At 46.2% G+C, this 12,161-nt stretch overlaps 2 protein-coding genes and 1 long non-coding RNA gene across 3 annotated transcripts in view; 2 read left to right on the forward strand and 1 right to left on the reverse strand.

Annotated features, from left to right (window-relative positions):
* The window catches only part of LOC111868021, a 25,500-nt gene extending 19,511 nt beyond the window's left edge, over positions 1 to 5,989 (forward strand). Inside the window, exons 2-4 of the long non-coding RNA XR_002843447.2 lie at positions 1,510 to 1,610; positions 5,600 to 5,781; positions 5,890 to 5,989. This is a non-coding gene — a long non-coding RNA (uncharacterized LOC111868021). The remainder of the gene's footprint in view (positions 1 to 1,509; positions 1,611 to 5,599; positions 5,782 to 5,889) is intronic.
* The window catches only part of LOC111868020 (ras-related protein Rab-23), a 53,983-nt gene that overhangs the window by 25,295 nt on the left and 16,527 nt on the right, over positions 1 to 12,161 (reverse strand). The gene's annotated exons all lie outside the window — the stretch shown is intronic.
* The window catches only part of LOC111868019 (ubiquitin carboxyl-terminal hydrolase 14), a 34,511-nt gene continuing 28,567 nt past the window's right edge, over positions 6,218 to 12,161 (forward strand). Inside the window, exon 1 of the mRNA XM_023858357.2 lies at positions 6,218 to 6,407. The gene's annotated coding sequence lies outside the window, so the exon portion shown is untranslated. The remainder of the gene's footprint in view (positions 6,408 to 12,161) is intronic.

A 12,161-nucleotide genomic window follows, 5' to 3' on the forward strand; every position in this document is an offset into this window, starting at 1 on the left:
GAAGATTGAGGTTTTTTTGGGCTGGGGGGGACTTCCTTTAGTCCCTCCAGGAAAAACCTGGGATAGGCCACGACCGATTGCTTGCATCTTCTTTTTAATTCATTTATTCATTATCATGCAGTCATTCGACGCTAATGTTCACAGTTGATACAGCATCGTTAAATAAGCTACAAACAAATGGGGAAACTAACAAGTAATTAAGAAATTCTTGTTCTTATGCGAATGTTCATTTCCGTATTCACAAGAGATCGCCGTTTATTTCTTTGTTCGGGCGGTTTAATCCATCCCACACTTTGTCACCATGTTTATCGAAGCCTATTTTTAATATTAGCTTAAGTTTCCTGAGGTGTCTTTTCATCTTAACATTTTCCAACTATAATTGTGTGTTCTTGCGTCATTTCCCCTCATGCGTGCTGATGTACCGCCCATCGTTCTGACAGTATTATGCTCATTACATAATTATCTGCAGCTGCCTGTCGCTTCCTCTCGTGAAGTGCAGCTCTTCTCATCAGGTTGCGGTTCCTGTCACCCTTTCACCTCTGCCGATTTTACCGACCGAGCCAGTGGTACACCACTTTTGCAGTTTTATGATGGTTTAAGCAGTGATGTGTGTGTGCGTGCATTCGTCGCGTTTACTGACTGTACAAAGGAAACACAGCGTTTACAAACGTTCTTGTTGTAGACCTACAGCATGCATTGTAAATTATTTCAGACTTTATTTACAATTTGACAGCGTGCAAATGTTAGTTATTTGCTGTACAAACAAGAAAGTGGAACGCCTTATAGGGGAGGTCGGTTCCACCAACCTGTCCCTGAACTTGTAATTTTGCGTTGAAACCGGCATTAACCACATAAGCTAGTACTTACAGGTAGCTCGGTCGGTATAACATCTAGGCCATGATATTGTCACATGTTGGAGTTACTATAGACGGGGTTTGGACTGGCGAATTGATGCACTGACGACTCACAAGTCGTAACTTCAAACAGCTATAACACTATCGCTATTTTCACACTTTACAGTTCACTAGAGCACACAGTCTAGTGTTCTCAGTCTGTTACTAGACGTTTCCTGGTAACGGCTCTAACAATGGCTATTCCTCTGCCTCCGGGCTCAAGTCTTCTCTTCACGGACTCCCGTACAGAACTGACGCGCTACAGTATTGATGACTGAAAAATCGGGTTTCGATTTCTGGCAACGGCGAGAGACTTTTTCTGTTCTTTACGTCGTCCACACTTGCTCTGGGGCCCAACCAGCCTCCTATACAATGGGTACCGTGGGCTCTATCTCTGGGAGTAAAGCTACCGGGGCGTGAAACTGACCACCCATCTCTGCCTATCACCAAGACTAACACAGATGAACGTGTTACAAATACTCTTTTATCTCAGCTCAGATATCCACTGTCACTGTCTCTCCATAACACGGGAGACAGTGTTTGGGGTTTCTGCCATACGACTGACTGACTATATCCACTCCAGATTACCACGAGTGAATGTGTTTTCTTTGTGTAGCTTCCACTCCATGGTTTGTTGGCGCTGGGCACGAGGCACTTCCGGTCACGTCGAAGCCGCCTTCCGTTGCAGAACAAAGCCAGCAGGTCCGTGTTTATTAGGTAAGCCAGCTGCTTGGGGCACAGAAACTACAGGGACTCAGACCGGGGACGAGCAACAGTGTCAAAAGGAAATTCACTCTATCGCAGTAAGGACCCTGTATTGGAGATCTGAGGATGCCAAGGCTGCGATTTCGAGGATCACCGTCTTCTGGGGGTGAGGACCAGTGTAATCTGATACAGATGTTTCGGAATAACTTGCTGAGTCAGTCTTCAAGGTAGAAGAATGTTGGTAGAATGAAGATGGAGGTACCAATAAATACCTGGCAAACCACATGGAGTTTCAGCCCAGAATAAATTTCCCTCCAGGGCCATGAATTTTCTTCACATCAACTTCTAATTGGTGTCAAATGGCAGTGCCTCTTGATCAAATGAGACAGAGCTAGATCAGGAGGTTCCAGTATGTGTCAGGGTGAACAGGCAAGACGTGGCTTGACGATCCACATTTACCTGGACCACCTTGAAATCGATTAATATTTACCGCCGGCTTCCCTTCGGTGCCGAGAGACAAAGGTGAACATTGGCTGTTCAGTTTCAGTTAGAAAGCAGACACAACACAAGAAACAAAAAATGGAGGTAGTGCCCCAGGTGATACACCCAGACCTCATTAATATGGCCGACAAGTAACAACGGCCAGTTTAGTAGGTATACATGTCAAGCTGTTGAGACCCACTGCATTGATTGGCTCGGGGTTCTGAGCAGTGTGACTAGCCATGAGGAAGAGCTAACTGTATGACTGGCTGGCTGTGTGACTGCCTAATGGTTGGCTGTGTAACTACCTAATGGTTGGCTGGTTGATTGTAACTGGCTAAACGGTTGGCTGGTTGGCTCTGTAACTGGCTAATGGTTGGCCGGTTGACTGTAATTGGCTAATGGTTGGCTGGTTGGCTGTGTAACTGCCTAATGGTTGGCTGGTTGACTATGTAACTGGCTGAACGGTTGGCTTGTTGGCTGTGTAACTGGCTAAACGGTTGGCTGGTTGGCGGTGTAACTGGCTAAACGGTTGGCTGGTTGGCGGTGTAACTGGCTAAACGGTTGGCTGGTTGGCGGTGTAACTGCCTATTGGTTGGCTGGTTGACTGTAACTGGCTAACTGTTGGCTGTGTAACTGGATAAACGGTTGGCTGTTGGAGATGTAGAAAGAAAAGCGAGAAATAAAAACAAGGAAAATGAACGGGAATAAATTTGCACCAATCCACGCCGCGATCAATCAGCGTCTAATTAGCACATCTCGTGGGCTGGAATGTGTTAATGTAACACACAAAACCCAGTGTTGCAGATGTCATCAATCACCTTGCTCGCAGCCGCTACATGCTCTAGGCTACAACAAGACGACCTGAAATGATAGTCTGCCTGGGTTCATTAAAGATCCGGTGTGCGACGGTCGGGGTTTGATTCCCCTCAGGGGCAGGAATTTGTCCAGACCGTCTCTGGGGTCCACCCAACGTCATATCCAATGGGTTCCGTTGGCTCTTCCCCGGAGGTAAAGAGGCTGGGGAGTGAAGCCGACCACTCCCATCCAGTGCCCGCATCAAGAATGGTGGAGCTATACCTCCACTCCCCGATAATTAAGCACAGCGAAAACTATACCTTTTACATGTGTCCGCTAATGTGAATTCTCCTAGGCGCGTTACAGCTCGACTCAAGCCTTCTCAGCGACAAATGTGATGCAAGTCTATCTTCATCCCTAGACGTCTCAACTTGAAATCCCATGGCCTATATAAACTTCAGATGTAAGTCAATGCTCACTCCACACATTCCCTGACTATGTAAGTGAAATAACTTGTCAACCGCTGGCAACGTTCTGTCAGTTATAGCTGTCGTTTTAGAGGTCGAAATTTTCGACGCATGGCATTTATAGAGTGGGGCAAAAATACGTTTCAAAGAATTGACGATCAGATCATCATTGGACATCTGCTGCTGCAGGAAAATGTGTAGAAACATCCTTCCGTGATTACAGCCTTGCATTTCGCAATTACATCGCAATCTTCCGGAAAGAGACTACAATGAAATTTCTTTTTATGCAATCGCCAGCCTCGCTGTCTAAGGTATGAACTTTGTTCGAACGCTGAGATCGTGGGTTCGATCCCCACTCAAGGCATGGATGGCTGTGTGCGTTAATTCACTATTTGTGATGTTCTGTGTGGATGTAGCGGCCTTGCGACGGGCTGATACTCCATCCAAGGAGTCCTACTAGCTGTGTATAGGATTAAGAAACTAAAAGCGGCCATGGTCCAACGAAGGACTGTACAGGCCTAGATACATAGATAGGTAGGCAGGCAGGTAGTCTAGATAGTAGGCCTGTGTATATTTATTTATTTAGTTAGTTAGGTTTACTCAAAGACGCTGTCAGTAACTCAGACTACGTAGTGTCGAATGGTAGGACAGTTAGTGAATATTTAACTCCAAGGGCGTGGAAAGAAAGGGTAGTGACTTAAGTTTACTTTTTGTTTATTTTTGGCCTACTTTCCTTATTTTGAAAAAATAAACGTACGATTAAACGATCACCATGTATGTTTGTGTGTGTGAAAGGGTTTAAATAAATAAATTAGCAACAATTTCGGTACGTGAGTCTAGAAAGCATACAAAAATACATAAGGAAAACGCATATGGAATCTGAGCTTAAATTTCTCATTGCAAATTTAAAGAGACCCTTAATAATCCTCAGTTAATCGACGGTTAAATAAGTAAGCCATTTTGTGGCAACAGCTCTTGTACACATGCACGCATTGAACCAAGCAGAAAGACATTAAAGATGGCTGAACTGGATTTGCTACACCCGTCGGTTTCTTTCTGATCACACCTCACAACTGCTACATAGTAATACTTCATTCACTTGGGGTATTATTATAAGGGCAGAACGGTAATTTTCTTCATCGAATTAGTTCCAGCGACCATAACAAAATGGCGGCAAATAATTCACAACAGTGTCGCCTTCTTTTAACTTTCAAGTGTACTACAAATATTTGCCGGCTGCGTTGCGCAAGTTCATGGTCGGCCATGTGCGTTCTGAGCACGCTTGCTGGAGGGTTTCGCGAAACCTTTAATTTATTTCTATTTTTTATGTGAGTGATCAGGTGTGAGACATCGTGTGAGGACTGATTATAAGCTATACTTGGTATGCTGCTGTAAGGACAACGACCTCGGGTGAAAATAATTTTAAATATGAAGTCATCTCTGATTTCTTTCCTTTTTGCAGCTTCCAGGAGAGACGTAAATGGCGTGAACAAGCTATAAGCGTGCTTTATTGCCCCAGCAACTTGCTGTCAGACGGCAGTGCATCCATTTACATATCGATAGACTGCTAGCGAGCCGATCACAGTAGCCGCGAGGTCTAAGGCGGCATGAACTGTCTTCGGAAGCTGTGATCGTGGGTTCAAATCCCACTCAGGACATGGATGTTTGGTGTGTGTATTCGTTTATTCTGTGTTTGTGTTGTCCCATGCTTAGGTAGCGGCCTTGCGGTGGGCTGATCACGCGTCCAAGGAGCCCTGCCGACCGTGGAAAATGATTACGGAACTGAATAAGACGCTTGGGCCCTGAATGGGCTGGAAGAACCGTTAAGAAGACTGCTAACGAGGTAGTCAACTCGACGCGTCACATATGACTTTATTCCTGTCTATCGAAACGAATTTTGGGATAGTATTTAGAAGTAGACCACGACAACTAAATCCTACACAATTTTAGTTCATGGTATATACATTAAAATAATATTTTGTTTGTTTCATATGAAACTCCTGAAATTACAGCACACAAAAACGTAAATAAATCACTCATATAGGTACAGAACTGCAACATGTCTTTGAGTTAAATGGTGATTATGATGTTGAATAATAATTAACCAGAATTGGTCTAATTTCTACGAGCCTATTTTAACTTAACTGAGACCAATATAGCTATGAAAACAGTTTCAAGACCAATGCAAAAATTGAAAGATATTTGTATTGCGAATAAACACAGATTTTTAAATGAAAATTTTTACATCATAAACAGTCGTGATATGAACTGGACGGCAGGAGCCTGATTCCTCGACAGTGGGCACTCTACTTCATCACGTCACCACGGTATCCGTATCTGGTCCGAAAGTCAGCAGGTCTTCTAAGAGCGGCTGGAGCGTGAACCTGACCACTTGAGTTCTATGCTGTACTGAGATTTGAAGGCGACAATAAGCACAGGTATTAACATGCAGTAGTGATATTCCATGCTGATGTGTTTCTAGAGCCCAGTGGTTATTATATGTACCATATGTCTGATCACTAAATAGCTCTGCATTCTACCCACAGAGTGTTCTCACAGTGAACAGCGACTGCTTCCCCAAACAGCATTAACCGGTTGGGCTCTGCAGTGGTGACGTAGTGTTTCCTGTGAGGTACGGACTGAACGTACTAAAACTCTGCATTCTACCCACAGTGTATCTGTATGTTCCGTATGGTTCTCACAGCAAACAGCGACTGTTTCCCAAACAGCATTAACCGGTTGGGCTCTGTAGTGGTGACGTAATGTTTCCTGCGAGGTACGGACTGAACGTACTAAAACTCTGCATTCTGCCCACAGAGTGTGTCTGTATGTTCCGTATGGTTCTCACAACAAACAGCAGTAACCGGTTGGGCTTTGTAGCGGTGACGTAATGTTTCCTGTGAGCTACTGAGAGGGACAAGCAGCAATTTAGCAGGCAGGTTTCAGAGAGACAGTCTGAAGACTTGAACAGCGAGACTCGGAACCAGAAATGACTGTGCTGGCGAGGGCCAGCAGAAATTTACTGGACTGGACTCAGGCTTCAGATGTTTAACTGATGAGCAAGGTATGTACAATATGAACGATTAAAGGTCCAGTTTCAGCGCAACTCCACAAAGACGTGTTGGTGAGTGGAGGCATAGCTCCACACATTTAAACCATGCCACTACAAGGAGGTGACAGGGCAGCTTCATGTCCCGGCCGCTTTACTTTTGGGGAAAGGGTCTCATGTATCCACTGGATAGGAGACAGGTGGGCCCTAGAACTGGTCTCAGTGCTGTGGAGTAGAGAAAAAACTTTGTCTCTGCTGGGAACCGAACCCAGATTCCTCGATAATCCAGCCTGTACTATAGTCCCTCTATTGGCTGAGCTATTCCAGCTCTTATGTATCACGCATTTTGAAATAAATAATTACAAACTTAATTCTTGTGTGTGAAATTTGGTGAGGTGTTTCTGTGTGACGAGGTGCTGTTGTCTGAAAGTGTGTGAACTCTGGAACGGGTGTCACTTGTCCTCGCTTCTTCAAGATGTGTGTAGATGCTGTTCATATGTGATGTTGCTACTCATAGTGCTTGGGTTGATTACAGTAAAAGGTAAAGAAAAGTGAGAAGCTCCTGTGGTTAATTAATTAACCACCACGCCATAAACACGTATGGGGGAGTGTAGGTATATTTCCACCATTCCTGGCCTCGAACTAGATGAAGCTTCACACTCCTGCCGCCTTACCCCTGGGAAACAGACCCCGGTAACCACTGGACACGAGGCTGGGTGGGCCCCAGAGCCGGTCGAGATGTTACGGAGAAGAGAAAAATCTTGTCCCTGCCGGGAATCGAACGCAATACGTCCAACCCGTCGCTACGACTGAGCTATCCCGAAAGTAGAAGGCAGAAATATAGGCACTATGCAACGTTACTTGCATGCGATTTGAGGTGTTCACGGCGTGGAAAATTTCCGCACAATTTTTTCGGTGTCATGTTTATTTAATGTATTATGTTAATGTTATGCGCCTTGTTACTTCTCGCGTTCTTGTTTCTGTCTTTATTTGGTATAAAGGCCTCTGTTGTCAGAGAAATGAAATTATTTCATAAATTACGTAGATGGGACGTGGAAGAAAATGGATTGGCGAAGCGTGTAATTTCTCGCCCAAGTGGCGCAATTTCAGGCGTGGAACGCAAGAAGGAGCACAAGGCATCACCCATATAAAGAGGGAATCGAACCCAAGTTCTTCATAATGAAAACGAATCTTTGCATTGCCTGTATTTAATTCTATCGTATTGTCGCGTATCGGACGTATATCGCGACAAATAACTTCACGCCGTATTTTATATAGCGAATTTTATTTCACATTCGCACTTACAGTCACCCAAATTACAGATTTACGATTACTGCTATCTGCAGTATCACAAATATTACACTCCAAATGCCAGAATACAACTGACTAGTTGCTGGCTAACTCGGAACTAACTCGGAGGTAGCTCGAGGACTCACTCGGCGGTAGCTCCAGGACTAACTGACTGTGAATAGCCTTCGCTGCTCCTTATGTAGCCTCGATCGGACAATACGGAAAACGGCCACGTAATAGGCACCCTTGTTGCCTGGCGCTGTGTTGCTAGTAACGCTAGCGGAAGTAACCGCTGTTACTACTTGGTGACGTCACCGCTGTTGACTCGCGTTGCCTAGCGACCAGGATGCTAGGACTCGGCTAACATCGGCTCGCTTCGGCTTCGCTCGGCGCATCACGGCTGGCGGGGGGTGGGGGAGGGGCGTCATCCATAGCTCAGCATGTCACAGTATATTTCTCAGAATAACCATGACTATTTCGCCGTAAACAGCATTAACTGGCTGGTCTATGTAATGGAGGTACAGTGTGTTTTCTGTGAGGTAGGAACTGAACTACTCCTCTTCTGCACTGTCAGTGTTTAGGTCTGCTGACGCACTCGCTTTGTTTCCAGTTACTCAACACTGCATTGTCTTGCTCTCTTGCGGTGTTCGTACTCCATACTGTTTTACGGGAACGGTTACGTTTTTTGGGGCTATGGGGAGGCAAGTGATTGGGTAAGCAATTTCTCTTATTTGCTTCCATAGGCCTACACCCGTTCTTCCTTCCCCTCTTCTTTTCTCCTTCTTAGCCTACTTTCCTTAAGTAGGCTTATGCGATCTCCATGCTGTGTGCCTGAGTATCCCCCCATCAACTTTTCAAAACCTGAACCAGTCTTCATGAAAATTGACATGTATGTCATGGCACCTGAGCCCGTCATAAAGGAAAACTTCGTAAATCTCTTCCGTCAGTGTGTCTGTATGAGTATGCTACTAAGCAACGGCTCCGTAAAAACGTTACTGAAGCGACAAATACACAGACAACAACAGAACAGTTGTTAGACGCGTCGTTTTCTGTGAGGTCCGTGTCGTATCAAAGGGAAGTAGGCGAACAGGTCTTCTCATAACTTATTGATTATCCTCTTGCTTTTCTCCTTCCGTTGCGCGCCAGTCTATCTGTATAATCAGTCGATTGACTTCTACACCCAATCGTTTAAATGAAATGTTCACAGCTCCCGAAGCGTGCCATCGTCGCTCTCTTCGTCCGGCAGAGTGGCGGTCACTGCTTACGTCACACTAAATCACAAGCAACAGCGCTCCTGGCCCTTAACGTGGATGTTCCGGGCTCGAATCTCGGCCGGAACACCAGCTATCCTGACACTGAGGTTTTACGTTGTTTTCCTCAGATCTGCTAGACAAATACCGAGATAATATCTCTATCAGGTAACGACCACTTCCTTCCAAATCCTTTCTAATTCATTATTCAACTATCATCCTTCCATTCGACGCCATGTCCAGCAGCACACAAGCAAAGAGGTTACCACAGCGGTACGTCGTAACGCCAGTGAACATCAAAAGGAAACTCCGTGGCCTGCAGTCCGCAAGCGAACTATCCCGACCGAGCGACCGCCTCTTGTTGGCGAAGTTAGTGCCAACGGTGGTAAACGCAACGGATCCCCACGGCCGTTAATCTCGGTTTTCTAGACCGGAACCGCTATTTCCCTTGAAATAGCTCCTCAGTTATCCTCACGAGGCTGAGTGAACCCCGTTCCAGACCCACTATTTCTCAGAAAATTTGGTAGCGCCGGGAATCGAACTCGGGACCTATGGATCTGTAGGCAGGAATTCTGACCAATAGACCACAGAGGCGGTCCCGCCAATGTGCATTCTCGTCTGAAAGTGTCGTCTGTTCTGCTGTTTGCGGGATGCCGGTGCGTTCTAGGGGCAGAGAGACAGAACTTGTTCCTCGTGTCATTGTCTCAATCTGGTAAACATAGCACGGCGATGTAAGCGCAAAACGTGACTCAAATTCGTGAAGACATGTGACATGCAAGCATACATCAGGCTCTAAATCAGCTAACACGTCAAGGAAATCTCTTGAAGAACTCTGTGTACCTACTTGAAGGCAAGAGTGAGGACTGCTTTCATGTTACGCACGGGATATCTCGCTTAGAAACATCAATCCTTGTGGCCTGACGTTTGGTTCTTGAGAAGACTGATGAACTGTCATCTCTGGAGTGAAATAAAAATACGCATGACTTCTTCGCAATATAAGTTGAACGTTAACGTATAGTGGAAACAGAGAAACAGAAGGAAGTGTTAAGAGACAATTCCCGAAAGGGTTCACAAAAAGCAGCGGTTTTATTTCTAAAAAATATTTTGGCATCTTAGCACAAAGCAAGAACTGTGGAGCCAGAGAAAGAGCCGTTGCTAGCGCACGGCTCTGAAACAACATTCTTTTCTAGGCAACGGCCGCGAAACAAACAACGGAACAACGTCCGTTGCTAGACAACAGATTATTAATAAGAAAGTATAGGCGGCTGTTGCTGGGTGAAGCCTTCGCGGCCATGCACGTTCCCATGGATATGATTGGAACAACGGAATAGTTGTATTTGGTACGTGGTCCGTGCCGAAGGGCTATAAACGAGAGGAGGTTTAGAGCTTGGTTGTTAGTCTGTGAAGGGAAGGCTAGAAGGTCGGTGTGAGATGACGGCCAGCCTGAGAGTCAGGGAACTGCAGTTCAGTTGTGAGCTGTTGCTGTTAGAAGCTGGTAGCTTCTAACCCAAAGTAAGGGGAACGTCCGCCGTTGAAGCCGTTAGCAGACAACGGCTAGTGGAGACTAATAGACTGAGGACACAAATCTGTGTGTTATACTGACCTCTAAGTGTCACGAGTTGTGTGTATAAGTGGTCAATAGATCGAGTCACCAATCCGAACCCCGCGTGTAGTCACTAACACGTGACAATATGTTCGATGGTCGTTCTCACGGACTACCGCCTTTGTGTGCCCCAATGACCTGGAGAGCTATGCTGGCGGGAGCATTAGCTCCTGGTAGTTCACCAATTCCAGACAAATCAAAAGGTAGGGGCCAAACGAGACGTGGTCCCTCGTCCTCCAGGTTGATGCTTGGGCGTGGAGCTGATGGAGGAGGCCAAGGCCCACACAGCATTGTGGCGCCAGTGAAGATGATGAAGATGATGTGCGACAGTGCTCTCGCAAAGGCAGAAACGTACGGTGCCCCGACCGATGTGCCTAATTGTGGAGGTAGGCACAAAGTTCCACGTTCTTAACCTCCGCACCAGATAGAGACGAGTAGTCAGCTTCACGCCCCGGCCAGTTTGCCCCTGCAGGAGGCAGCGTGGGCTCTAGAGGCGGTCATGATGCCGTGCAGAAGAGACACCTCCATTCCATAGCCTAGCACTGCGGCTCTAGCGGGTGGTTAGGTAACGCACCAGTGTATGTAGCATGCAGTATTGTATTGATGTATCGCGGCGGGCGTGTGACGTGCGCTGCATGAAGAAAGGAGCCCTATCTGGAGGGTGCAATAACCTTAGATTCCAGATAGCAGGAGATTTAGGGCGGGCCATAAATACTCTACGAAACACATGCTAGATTGCAGGAACTATAATTTACAGCATGCAGATTGCATCGCTCGTTATTCGCCTGCAGCCGGTGGTTCAGTTTTCTGTATTACCGAACTCGATAACGTGTGCAGGTTATAGTACTAGAAATATACTCGTATTTATAAAGTTGTCCCTTTCCTTAATTAATTAATTAAGCATCGTGCCATGAAGACGAGAGGGAGTGGAGGTATAACTCCACAATTCTCAACCTCTACCCTAAATGGAGGTGAGTGGTCAGTTTTACACCTCGGCTGCCTTACCCCCGGGGAAAGAGTCCGAGGTACCCATTGCATAGGAGGCTGGGTGGGCCCAAGAGCCTGTCTGGATGCTGTGGGGCACAGAAAAATCTCTTGTCCCTACCGGGAATCGAAACCCGGCAGTCCAAACCGTAACCCGTCCGTATCTATCTATGGCTCTACAGTCCTTCGTTGGCCCTTGGTCGCTTTTTTCAGTTTCTTAATCCTGTTCACAGTCCGTAGGACTCCCTGAACGGGAGATCAGCCCGTCGCAAGGCCGCTACCTACACACAGAACAACACAAAGACAGAATAAACGCACATAGACATCCATGACTTGAGTGGGATTCGAACTCACGATCCCAACGTTCGAGCGAGCGAAAACAGTTGATGCCTTAGGCCGCGCGGCCACTGTGATCGTCAACCCGTCCCTGTACCGAGTGATATACCCCGGCTGCAAAGTAAATGCTTATCCAGAACCACAGACATGCTGTATCATGCTAACAACTTAAATCGATCTTCATGGCGGTGAGCGCGTGTAAGGGCAGTTAATGTATTCAGACTCTTGTAGATATTTTCGTTGGGGGTGAGGGCTACACTTACGTAGACTGAAATAAAAGGGGGTGGCAGGATTTGCAGTGGGAGA

This window comes from Cryptotermes secundus, unplaced genomic scaffold, assembly GCF_002891405.2.
Source record: "Cryptotermes secundus unplaced genomic scaffold, Csec_1.0 scaffold619, whole genome shotgun sequence".
Classification (NCBI taxonomy): domain Eukaryota; kingdom Metazoa; phylum Arthropoda; class Insecta; order Blattodea; family Kalotermitidae; genus Cryptotermes; species Cryptotermes secundus.